The sequence below is a fragment of the Podarcis cretensis genome, assembly GCF_951804945.1.
Source record: "Podarcis cretensis genome assembly, chromosome: 4".
Taxonomy (NCBI): domain Eukaryota; kingdom Metazoa; phylum Chordata; class Lepidosauria; order Squamata; family Lacertidae; genus Podarcis; species Podarcis cretensis.
In genome coordinates this window covers 45501135-45514018 of record NC_137173.1, presented here as the reverse complement: position 1 = coordinate 45514018, position 12884 = coordinate 45501135, and the positions used below count along the sequence as shown (strand labels likewise).

At 41.9% G+C, this 12884-nt stretch overlaps 1 protein-coding gene across 1 annotated transcript in view; it reads right to left on the bottom strand.

Moving 5' to 3' along the window:
* LOC307215526 (uncharacterized protein) overlaps window positions 1-12441 on the bottom strand; it is a 277162-nt gene extending 264721 nt beyond the window's left edge. Inside the window, exons 1-2 of the transcript XR_013838528.1 lie at window positions 12353-12441; window positions 10774-10907 (exon numbers count right to left, since the gene is read on the bottom strand). The gene's annotated coding sequence lies outside the window, so the exon portion shown is untranslated. The remainder of the gene's footprint in view (window positions 1-10773; window positions 10908-12352) is intronic.
* Window positions 12442-12884: the final 443 nt, after the last annotated feature.

The window sequence follows — 12884 nt, the reverse complement described above, 5'->3', positions numbered from 1 at the left end:
GGACTGGAGGACCTGGACTGCAGGAAGTATTTATTATTTACCTGGAGTGGAGACTAGGTGGATCATTTCGTTGTGGTGGTGTGGGGGCAGCCTCAAAGGCACAGGAAAATAACATAGTCCAATTTGGAATGGGCATAAGAAATCACTTCATGGACATCAGTCTGTGCCTTGACGTCCTGACTACAAGTATCTCCATCTAAAATCACCATGCTAGGTGATTTCTTCCTACAACAATCTTCTCAAGAAGTGCCTGGCCTGATGGCCTTTAAACCCTTCTGGCTAGATACAAGTCAGCCCGATTAATTTTTTCTTCCCAAGGTTCCCTAAGCAGGTGGGAAGAAATGGTCCTCTCAGTTTAGTGGAACGTGGGAACACCTGCTTTAGATAACATTTATATATTAATTTCCAGTCATATTTGCTTATTTGTTAGACCAGTTTTTCATTTGAATGACATGATGTCCGTGACTGTGGTTAATGCTTAATGTGTCATGCCTAATGACATCATCTGTGAAGTCACCAGGGGCTCCTCCCATGACATCACTGGGTCCTACTTCCATGGCATCACCAGGGACTGACCCTATGTCTCAGGTTTGGCCCCTGACTGGGCAACCCTATTTGTATATTACTCCAGAAAAGGCAGTTAAGAAACATTAAAATAAATAAGTAAAATAACTGCTCGTCATTGTAATTGCCCCTCCCCCTTCCTACAGTTGGACTACAGCAGAGAGGAGTCTGGAGACAGGATAACCTTAGGCTTGTTCACCCATTTCACTGAACATAGGTGAAATATACTCAGAGTCGCAAAGTGATTTCATGCTCTTTATTCAGCTCATGGTGGTGAGGAGGAATGAATGAATGTCCCCTCAAAGTATCTGCTTTATATACATTATTTACACAATGGGCTGCACATGATTGGCTAATTCCGGAATTCTACTGTAAGCCAATCAAGTTGTGGATTCACTTCAATCTGGAGCATGATTGGGTGGCTCCTGCCAACCAGTCATACTGCTGCATTGTTCTAGGACCAATCAGACTGCTGCATTCTGAATCCTATTGTTCTAGGACCAATCAGACTGCTGCCTTTTGGATCCTATTGTTCTAGGACCAATCAGACTGCTGCAGTTTGGATCCTATTCGACTCAGTACATAACAATAGGCATAAGCTGTCTCTATACACACAACAAGTGTTTGCATGAAAGAGTGTACGCTGGTTTATTTGTACAGCTCAGCTATTATTTACACAGACTGCATATCCATTGAATCTCAGGGTTCTTTGCAAGGAACATTTAGAACTGCTCAGTGATGTGCGAGTATAATTTGCAAACAAAGCGCACACCACTACACTACACCTGTGCATTTTCTTGCTTTGATTTACAGTCCATGGCATTTAGAAGCCTACATAGAGTTGGAGAAAATCCTCAAAACTGGGAATTTGACAGCACTAATACAGAAGAGTGTTAAGCTTCACACAAGAGGCACCAAGAACTCCAAGAAAGCTTTATTTGGAGTATTAGATATTAAAAACTAAGAAGGCATGGTGGGGGAGGGGGAGAGACAGGAGTATTAACACAGCATAACAGGCCTGCACACCCCAGGAGACACCACAGACCTTTCAAACTCTGCAGCTTTAGGACTGATGCAGTTTTCATTAGTGTAGATTTCCATGTAGAAACTTGCATTATTATTTTTTTGCTAGGAAGGATGTGCTGTTGAAGAGCTAAGCAACTTGCTTGAACATCAAAAGTCAAGGGTGTGCCCCCCCCCAGGCTTAACAACGGCAGAAGAACAGCCAGTGCCTGTTGACCCTGCCTCCACAATTGCACCCCCAGCCTCGCCATTCAAGTGTTAATGGGGGGGGGCATATGCAGAGGGGAACCTGTTCTATGCACATAATGTCTGCCCAAGATATGGAACCCTGCATGTTATGTGTTTACCCTTCCGCTGCCTGTGGAGAACTGTGGACTGAAGCTTAAAACGAATCACCTCTGAAATTAAGAAAAGAATTAAATAGCAAACTTCTGACATCCCTATTAAAACCACACACAGGAACTAATAGCAATAATGGAGCAACAGCTCTTCCCAAATTAAGCTGCAATGTGAGGTGGGATACAAATATATATTCAATTTGTAGTAGTGAAAGTTCTCTTGTATTCAACCTCCAGCACCCCTTCACCCTCCTAAATTTTTTTTGAGAACTACTGCTCTAGACTTCTGATGCTTCTAGACTTCTCTTCATTTATAAAGTGTCAACAAGTGCTAGGCAATGTATAATGGTGGCATCGCGCATCCCTAGAGTTTCCATGTATCTAGACGGTAATAAGACCAATACCAGAGATGCTCCAAGATGAATATTCTCCAGAGGCATCAGATTTCCACCCCTAACTTTTCCTTTTCAATATTTTATGATCTAAGATTTCACATAAGAGCAGGATTTTGAGAAAGGAAAGGCAGCTAAAAGCTCCTGTTACTTGGATCTCAAGGGAGCTGCTTTACAAATCACTGCATTGCATGCGAAATGCCATCCTGCTTCATATCGGGCCAAAAGGTCTTTTGACAAGGACTCACAATTCAGTTTCATCTGATTAAGCTGTCCTCCTCTGAAGCAAGCACTTCTGAAGCCCCGAACACCACCATTTATATCTAACACTCCTGGTCTCTCAGGATCAGAATTCCTTTGAACTGGAGAATCAATCAATGAATGTTACCTTGGTGGTTTATTTAAAGACAATTTTGTTGCTGGCATGTTATCTTAGTTCTGTGCAAATACTGTGTGATAGGTAACTCCTCTGATCTTACCGCTTCCCATTTTATACCCAGTTCTTCCTTTTCAAACCAAAACTCTCATGGGAACTGATGGTTTTGTTACAACTGCAGAACCACCTCCCTGCGGCCTTACTTACATGTCACTTTAAACCATATTTAAATTAAGCTATGGTTTAATGTGAATGTGCTATGTATTGATAGGTGTTTTGCTCCTCCCCACTCCTTGCTGCACTGTCAGGAAGTAAGCCATGGTCAGCTTGGTGTTCTTCCTGAACCCAGCTTTGTGATTTATTTTCCCCAAACAAACCATGAGCGGTAAACCAACCAATGAATTTTGTTTTATCACTTGTGAATGTTTGGAGACATATGAACCATGAGTGCAGGTTCAGATGTAAACACTAAGCCAAACCATGGCTTACTTCCCACCAGCAGCAGGAGCAGGGGAGAGGACCAAAGTGATGTGCAAACAAGATTAGCAGCACCCATGTTCTGTGCGTCTCTACAATCAACAGAGGGAAAATTGTGTCCCATGGACAATAACAGTGGTTTTTATATGAAATTTTCTTTCAGCATACAGAATTTTGTTAGAAGTGGGAAATGGAAGGATGGCTAAGATCCTTCTACAATGTTTGCTCAAAGTAAGATACCTTTAACAAAAGACCCCTTGTAAAGTTCAAATGAGGATTAATTTAAAGCTTGCAACTTTCACCCACTGCATGGCTTCCTGTTCATCCCAGCTGAGGGATTAGTAATTGCCCCCTTGAATATGTTCTCTGAATTGCCTGAATGTCAGTTTCTATTCCCAGTGAGGTTTTCATTATTGATACAATATTTTTTAAGTAGTGAAATAGTATGATGAAATAGCTCTTCTGAAGATAAATTGGAAAATAAAACAATGAGAGAAAATCAGTAATTAAAATCTTCCCCTGCCCACTCACTCATGGGCCCAGAAACAAACATAGGGTAACTGAGGGAGGCTATTGAGGGGGCAGTTAGTCATTCGCCAGCCTGACAGAATTGTCAGGGTGCACAATCCTTGACTTGCCTCAGCTACATTTGCCTTGCAGGCAAAGAGCTGTCAGAGAGCTGTCAGGATGTGTGATCCTCCTTGCCTGCAAATGCAGCTGGCTGAAGCAGGCATGGGAGAAACATCCATCTGAGGAGGAGGTATTCCCTAACTCACCTTAGCCACTTAGTTTGTAAGCAAGGAGCACTGCATGGCCTGACAGAGCTGTCAGAGTGCACAAACTGCCTTGCCTGAAAACACAGCTAGCTGAGGCAAGCCCAGAAATCCCTCTCTGAGAGTTTCTCCAGGGCTTGCTCCACTTTTCTCTGCAGGCAAGAGAATCATAGCTCTGACAGTTTGCTAATCCCAGGCTGCAAGAGCAGCCCACCATCTTTGGAAGGCAGAGTTTGGACCACAGGCGCATGTCCGAAGCTCAGGCTGCCAGTTGGTGGTGTCTGGTTGCCCATTGTGACTGGTAGGGCAGAAGGCAATGAGACCAACAAGTAGGTGGAGCCAGACCCAATGATAGGCAGAGCCAGCTAACTCTAGTTTTGTCCCCACCCTCTTCCCCTTCTACGCTCAGGAAGATGAAGATGACAGGCTGCATGATCCCTTGGACAGATAGTATGTGAGAAGGCAGGCAGGCGGGACCTGGCCAAGGGCTAACTCAAGATGGTGGGGCAGTGCCCCATTTGTCCGAATGTACCAGCCTCCACTGCTTGTAGGAATGGCCGTTGGATGTCTTTTGCAGATAGCCTTGGGAACGTTTGAACTATGAGTGAATCTTTGACAGGGTTTTGCTGGCCCAAACCTAGAACCTGAAGTTTCCTTGGAGGAGGAGGAGGACCCTGCCACCCAAGCAGATTGTTACACTGTGAGTGACCCCAAAGGACATCTCTGCTCCATGACCGGAGGCCACTGAACCAACTTCCTGGATTCCTGGCTAGTTCCCAGCCATTTTTGTTTCCCTCTAGAACCACAAGAGCAGAGGATATTGTGCACTAAGAGGAGCATCATGGCCACTAGCAAAGTGCTTGGCTAGCAGCAGACAAGGCAACTCAGGAGGAGGGGGAAATACATGGAAGCCCCTACTCAGATCAGGAACTGGCTGAGAACCAGGCTGGGAGGGGGGTACTTTCTGCTCCTCTATAAACTCCCTGTCTTTGGTCACATCCACACCACACATTTAAAGCACTCTTGTACCACTTTAACAGTCATGCCTCACCTCACACACCTATAATACCCAACACCCTTAATAAACTACAATTCCTAGGTTTCTCCATGGCTGTTGAAGTGATATAAGTGTTTTCAATATATGATGTGGATGTGACATCATTGCTGAAGCAAAGGCTCCAAGCTCCAGTCTGCCTGAACCAGATTGGCATTTAATCACATAAAAGGGGAAAGGGGGGGGGGGATCTTCCATAGCGCTAAATAAATTGTTTCATGTTTCTTAATTTCTTAAGGTCAAGGTGAGTTTCCTTGTAAAGAAAGTGTTAGGACAAATATCTCTTTGCTTAGAAATATAGATTGAACATGATAGAATGCAAGTTTGCAATGAAGTATTAGTTCACAGTGGAGGAAAGCAGGTGGCTTAAGGTAACTTCATCAACTCTTGGTTCATACTTTGTTGGTACCATGTGGACTGATTTTTTTAAAAAAACTAGATTGACTTTAAGAGTGTTATGCCATTTAGCTTTCAGTTCTCTAAATACCTCTATTGATCTGGGTTTACCACCAGCAGAATCTCCGAGTTCACACAAGCAAAGGCAAAGAACTCTTCTTTTTCTGCCAAAACCACCCACAAGGTTTTTAAAGCTGTTTCTGGGCAAAGAAAGGTGTTTGAATAAATTGACAGTGCTTGGAGGTGTGCCCCCCCAAAAAAACAGTCTAAGGGCTTTAAAAAAATAAAATAATCACACATGGAGCCTTTGTGCAGGGTTCCCATTCAACCCCCGTACCGATTCCCATAGGATCTGAAGCTTTTACAAACCCTTTGCCATGAGAATGATCATTCTGCTGTTGTGATTTATCTTCAGTTTCTATGACTTGTTTATATGTTGAGGCATTCTCTTGGCATGCTGAGCTCATCCACCATTTTGTTTTTAAGAATTTGTTTCCAACAGGCAGGGAGGCACACTGTGAAATCGCTCACAGAGACATCACGTTTGTTCTCCCTTGTTTTGTTGTTCTCAGTTTGAGGAGAGAGAGAGAGAAATAAAGCCATTCAAATTGAGTGGCTGCTTGCTCTGTGTACACATGCAAAAAAAGCAGCATGGTGGTTTCCACGCTTCCCTCTGTGCTTTCACTTGCTCTGCCTTCTTGCCCAGCAACTGTTGTGCACAATGCAATGCAAAGCTACAATCCATGTTTATAGTAACCATAGCCACCCACAGCAGGAAGTAGCAGCAGGTTTCTTCCTTCTCTGTGGCTGATGTTGGATGGTGCTCATGTCCAACAAAGGTGAAGGGATGTATTACCCCTAGCAATGGGAAAGAGTAATACCTTCTACTGTTTGAATATCCTTGTAGTGCTTATTATTTGACACACAGATTTTCAGGCAACAAACAACATATGGGGCAAAGATGAGAAAGTGCCTCGGGGGGGGGGGTACTTTGCCTTCATACCTGAGGGAAGAAGCAGTTTAGCTGGATTCTTTATATTATCCTGACAGCCAGGTCTACTAGGTGTTTGTCATCCACAATTTGTCGTCTGCTACAAAGGTATGCAAAATGGGAAAACTTAATGTTTTGGGTTCTCCTCGAAAAGCTCCATCTAGTTCAGTAACCTGCTCTCACAATGGCCAACCAGATGCCTATGGGAAGCTCATAATCAGGACCTGAGTGCAATTTAATTTATCAAAAAATATATATCAAGATTTACCACTTAGGATCTCCTGCATTTTATAGGAATTTTTGCATTCAACTTTAATAACAGAATCGCTGAACTGTAGAACTGGAAGAGACCCCAAGGGTCATCTAGTCCTACTTCGTGTTGCAGAAATCACAGCTAAAAAAATACTTGACCGATGACCATCCAATATCAGTTTAAAAACCTCCAATGAAGTAGAGTCTACCATTTCCCAAGCTTGGTTAGGAAATTCAATGGATCAGAAGGCAGAGAAGAAAGTCTGGATGCCTACAAAATGTTTACAAAATGAATTAAATGGCACTCTAGAAATTAATCTATGATCGTGATCACGATTGTGATTTTTTTGTTTTTAAATCAGAGAGTGTGTTACAGCAGAAAGATTTCACAGCAGTATTGTTAGGGAGCCATACCATTTAGGAAGCAGAGGACTATATGAAGACACCAGCTAAGCAGTTCTTCTTGTTAATTTGCTCCACTGGGTTCTCAAAACACATACATTTTGAAATAGGTAATGATGCAGGACTCTACCCCTGCTTGATTACATCAACCTCAACTCATAATAAGGGAGCCAAATAGAAGTTAATAAAGTACTTTATACAGTGTCTGATCTTCATCATAAGGGATAAAGCACACTGTGAAGCCAATTCCACAACTACCTTGCGTAGTTGTTGTCTAAGAAGGGATTTTACACCCAAGCAGGTTTTTCAGGTATTTCAGCGGGGGAATAGATGAGTAAATTGTTTTGCTCTGGAAAGATGCTCAGAATGCAGCAAACTCTCCAGTAAAACTTTCATGGGGATTTTGATGTGGCAGTCTTAGTGCTCACACATGACAAATGAATAATCCATGGATTTGAAAAATTTGTTCATCTTCATTGACATGCTGCTCTAGTCCTACACAGAAATTTCTGATACAGTCTGTTAGGTCAAATATCAGCATTTGAAGAAGTCTTTAGATATAGATTTACATGACAGATCCAAATAAGATAGTTAATCAGATAACAACATACAGCCACAGAATGAGAAACAAAGTGGTTCTGCATCTATCTCAATATTCTTTTTCATAGGCTGTTATTGATTGATTTGAGAATGTTTCAGAAATGAGATATGCAAACTTGGTAGCATCATAAGATACAGGCTTTATAAAACAAAAAGACAGAACCATACAGAGTTGAGAATTGCTTTGTGTGTTCCCATGCCACACTGTAACAGCTCTGTTCCCCTCTATTCAACCCTCTACACTGCTTATAGAGGTACTCATGCAAAGTGTATTTACCACACATTGCTATAGTAATGCATTTACTGAATGCTGCACCAGCAACCAGCACCAGCAGTTGCCTGAGAGATCACTTCTCCTCTATCAAGCAGCCCATGACGACTGCTCTTCTGGGGAGGCCTTGCTGGTAGTGCCATCTGCCAGGTAAGTTTGAGGGGCTATAATTAGATAGCAGGCTTCCACCCCAGTTATGGAAATCAGGTTGGCAGCAAAACTGGTAAGTTTAAGACGCCAAGTGAAAATGTATATTTTTTGACAGGTCTATGAAACATGTCTGGAGCACAGATTTTAGATAACTGATGGGGTTTTTTTGTAAATTATTTTACTCTTTGATTGATAATATTTTACTGTTTTGGCTTATCCTGAGATCTTTATATCCATTATAAAAAGGAATGGACAACACAATGCCCGTGTACCCATTACCGTTTACTCTGCATCCAGTACATTTCCTCCACTGGCTTTAGAAGTGGTAGACCCAAGGTGCTAGCCATAATCCATATCTATACTGCATCTGTCCTGTTTCTTACAATATACTGCCTTTTGACACAGGTGATGCTGTGGTCTAAACTACAGAGCCTAGGGCTTGCTGATCAGAAGGTCGGTGGTTCGAATCCATTGCTCGGTCCCTGCTCCTGCTCACCTAGCAGTTCGAAAGCACATCAAAGTGCAAGTAGATAAACAGGTACCGCTCTGGTGGGAAGGTAAATGGCATTTCCATGCACTGCTCTGGTTCACCAGAAGCGGTTCACTCATGCTGGCCACATGACCCGGAAGCTGTCTGTGGACAAATGCCGGCTCCCTCGGCCTATAGAGTGAGATGAGTGTGCAACCCCAGAGTCATCCACGACTGGACCTAACAGTCAGAGGTACCTTTACCTTTACCTTTAATGTGTACACAGCTACTGCAGTATCATGCTTTATGTACACATTCACTCCTCTGCACAATTCAATTATACAGAACAGCAGTTGGGAATTTTTCTCATCTCAACGGGACTACATTTCCTAGTGAGCAATCTTCTGGGAGCCACATACCAGTGGTGGGTGGGGACAGAGGCAACATAGGCAGAGCAATAAATATGGCTCTTAACTTTGTGAGGTAGGCTTGACTGTAGTCACACTAAAACTCAGATGTTTCTATATATGCACACATATTCTTAGCTCTTGATTTTCCATCCAGGCAAGAAAAAGCCCAGTCTAAAGCTGGAGATATGGCCTGGGAATGATGTGTGCTGTGGGAAGAGTTCCAGGCATTGGATAATGAGGTCTAGAGGGCTGCATTCAACTCTTAATACTGAATTCCACACTCCTGATACACACCTGCTTATTCTGAGTCAGACTCAGATATTGAGTCAGTGCTGGTTATGTTAACTGGCAAAGTCTTTCAGTATTTTAATGCAGGGGTTTAGAAATGTCAGGGACTGAAACTAGGGCCAGGAACCCATTTGGAAGAAAGGCGGACAAATAAATAAATAAATAAATAAATAAATAAATAAATAAATAAATAAATAAATAGAGGTGCATGCAAAGCATTGCTCTATTACTATCTGCAACCCTTTCCCAAAGTAGGGGATACCCTTTAGGGTACCAACAACATATATGATCTCAGGAAGTGCGAGAAATTGAGATAAACCAGAAAGATTAAGAAGTTATTTCTCCCATGAAACTGTGTCACTGTGCACCAAGGCATCTGCATGACTCAGACTAATTCTACAGCTGCCCTCACGTGTAGAATAAACAAGAAAGGTAACTGGAATGAGCTAAATTTGTGAGCTCTGTGAGTTCATTGGATATACATCTGTCACTCTTCCAAACCACTAATCAGCTGTGTCCTTGAAAACTAGGCAGAGGATTAATAAAATATCTTTAATCATTTCAAACTATTTCTCAAAAAAGAAGAAGAAAGAATTGCACGTGCTTCAAAGTTAAAGGCAAAAGAGGTTAGTAAAATATGATGGCATAAAACAAACATACATAAAACGGTCATTAAAGGAACTGAACAATCAGAGTACCTGCCACTGAACTAAGGTTATAGAGCAGCAAACAAACTGTCTTTAAATAAACCACCCAGGTAATACCATTGATCCCTCAGTTCAAAGAAATCCCAGTCCCTAGGGACTATCTATAAATACTGCTGTTCGGAGCATCAAAACTGTTTGCTTCAAAGAGGTTTGCTTAAGTGGATGAAACAATTCTGAGTCCTTGTCAAAAGACCTTTTGGCCTTTTAAAAAGTAAGACAGAATTTAGTATGCAATGCAGGGATTTGTAAAGTCCCTTAAGAAGTACAGGCTGAAGCTCTTGGCTCCTTCAAGCTTAGTAGATCTGGGCTTTCTGCTGAAGGTGGAGCTCAGCAAGACAATTTGCAGAAAATACTATACCTTGATACCAAGCACAAATGAATAAGGGGGAAATAAAATAACAGAATACAAGCAGCTCTAGATGAAACAAGTTTTCTTTAGTGACGGACTCATTTTCAGATATGTATAATATCTGAGAGAAGTAGGCGGGACTCATAAAAGTGAGAGTCAATGATAGGAGTACTGCTGGCATATAAAACAAGGGGAGGGAAACTGTGAGCCTTTCAGATGCCATTGGGATCCAACTACCATCAACCCTGCTTAGCATGGTTGATGGTCAGGGATGATGGGAGTCATAGTCCAACTCCCCTGCTGTAGAACCAGCGCAAAGTTCAAATATAAAGCAAAGAAAAAAGCTGACACTCTGGCCTTCATGAGGGCAGCAGGTTGGTTTCTCACTAAGGAGCCCAAAGCCCTGAGGGATAAAATTACCGGTAGTTGAGGTTCGTTCAGACAGTATTCTGTATCTTTGGTTCTCTGAAAGGGAGGCTAAACATCTGGACTCTTTACCTGCAAATCTTGTATCTCACGGGCAGGACTTTTTTTCAGCTGGAACTCACTGGAACTCAGTTTTTGCACCTCTCAGGTGGGTGCTGAACCAGGGAGGCATTCATGCTGAGTTCCGGCACTTTCCCCCCTAGAAAAATAGCAGTGTTCATATGAAGTGGTGGTACCTCAGGTTAAGTACTTAATTCCTTCCGGAGGTCCGTACTTAATCTGAAACTGTTCTTAACCTGAAGCACCACTTTAGCTAATGGGGCTTCCTGCTGCTGCAGTGCCGCCAGAGCATAATTCCTGTTCTCATCCTGAAGCAAAGTTCTTAACCTGAGGTAATATTTCTGGGTTAGTGGAGTCTGTAACCTGAAGCGTATGTAACCTGAAGCGTATGTAACCCGAGGTACCACTGTACAGCAAAAACTACTAACATAAGAGGGCGTGTGTGTGAACATTTTTGGCAGTACTATAAAGGAAAGGTTTTTCCTTTTCTGCTCGCTTTGCAAATAATAATAATAATTGCATATGAATTTACATGACTGTCAATTCATCTGAGTGATATAATCACATCACTGAATCTGATTGGATACACAATTATGACAGCCCTATTCACAACTACTTGCGCCATGCTTTCAGCCCCACCCTGGTGTTTCTTTCAGTAACCACACATGTTGTACATGTTTATGTGAGAAGACCAGTGTGTGAGCTGATCTTCATGAGCTCAGGCTCTGCCCAGTCAGGAATCTTGATTAGAAAATGACACCATGTCAATGGCATGGCACCACACTCCTTGCTCAACACACTTATGCAGCTTATGCCATTCATACAGTTAAAACAAGAACAGTGTTCTTCTCAACGTCTGATCTCTGTGCGATTTCTGTTCAGGTGGGATCAATAGCTCCCAGGGAAAATGGTACCAAAGCTGTGGTGCCACAGCAAATAATTGTGCCAACCAGGATTTTTAAAATGTTAATATTTACACAATCTAAGCAGTTTTGACTGCCGGAGATTACAGTTTGCCTCTACCACAAAATCAAAACTGCAGAATATTTGATGCAGGACTAGTTAAAATTCACTATTTGAAATTGCAATGTGCCTGATAATGCTGAAGCCCACTTTCCACACACATCATTTCCTTTTAACAGACATTAAAAGGGGGAAAAAATCTTATTAAACTTTATTGTACTCAATAAACATGAGTTCTTAGCCTAACAAACAGATGTGGTTTAAGGCTAAGAGATAGGCTTTGTATGGCTTAAATATTTGCATGTATCAATTGTTTGGGAGAGATAGGGAAGGCTGAATCCCAGTGGAAAGATGTGAGCAGGGAGGATAAGCAGAATGCTAAGTAGCATCATCCCCACATCTCGTCAGTATGTGTATGATCTCTAATTATCACTGTATATATACACAGTGGTGGAAGTAAAGCCAGGTGCTGTAACCAAGGTTTATTTATTTATTTACTTTGGTGCCGGGGGGGGGGAGATATTTATAGAAGAACATTTTTCACACAACACCCAGGACAAATATTATTCACGTAAGAGCCATTAGCAGTCTATCCAATCCCCCCCACACACACACTCTTACCTTAAGCTCATTCCTTCAGAGGAAAAAAAAAATGACCCTTTTCTGTCTAAAAGCAAAGACTTCAATTGAGACAGCAATGTTCTCTGACAGACATGAGTTCTGAATACTAATTCTCAGCTACCATTCAGAGCTCATTAGTGTGGGGCTACATTTTCTAAACAGCACTGTATGTCTTTAAAGTCTACAACCTTGCACTAAAAGCCAAGAAAATTACATAGTTTCGAATGCCAGTGTTTAAAAGATATATATAGAAAGAGAAGAAAAGAAAAGAAACCCTGTAGTGTCATACATAGAATTCTGCCTTTGGACAGAGCTGCTATGACAAGACTTATAATTTTACAGTATCATGAAAACCCTTCTGGGTGCAGATTCTATTATATTTTATTGCTCCCAAGTTCAGTGAAACTCCTTGGAAAGAGCATTTTACTAATCAAGCTAATGGTAAATCTGGGAAACCTCATATTAATTTGTATTGTTTGTTAAGCATATAGATGCTGACTAAACAACTGACTACTGTTTACTTCCACAAGAT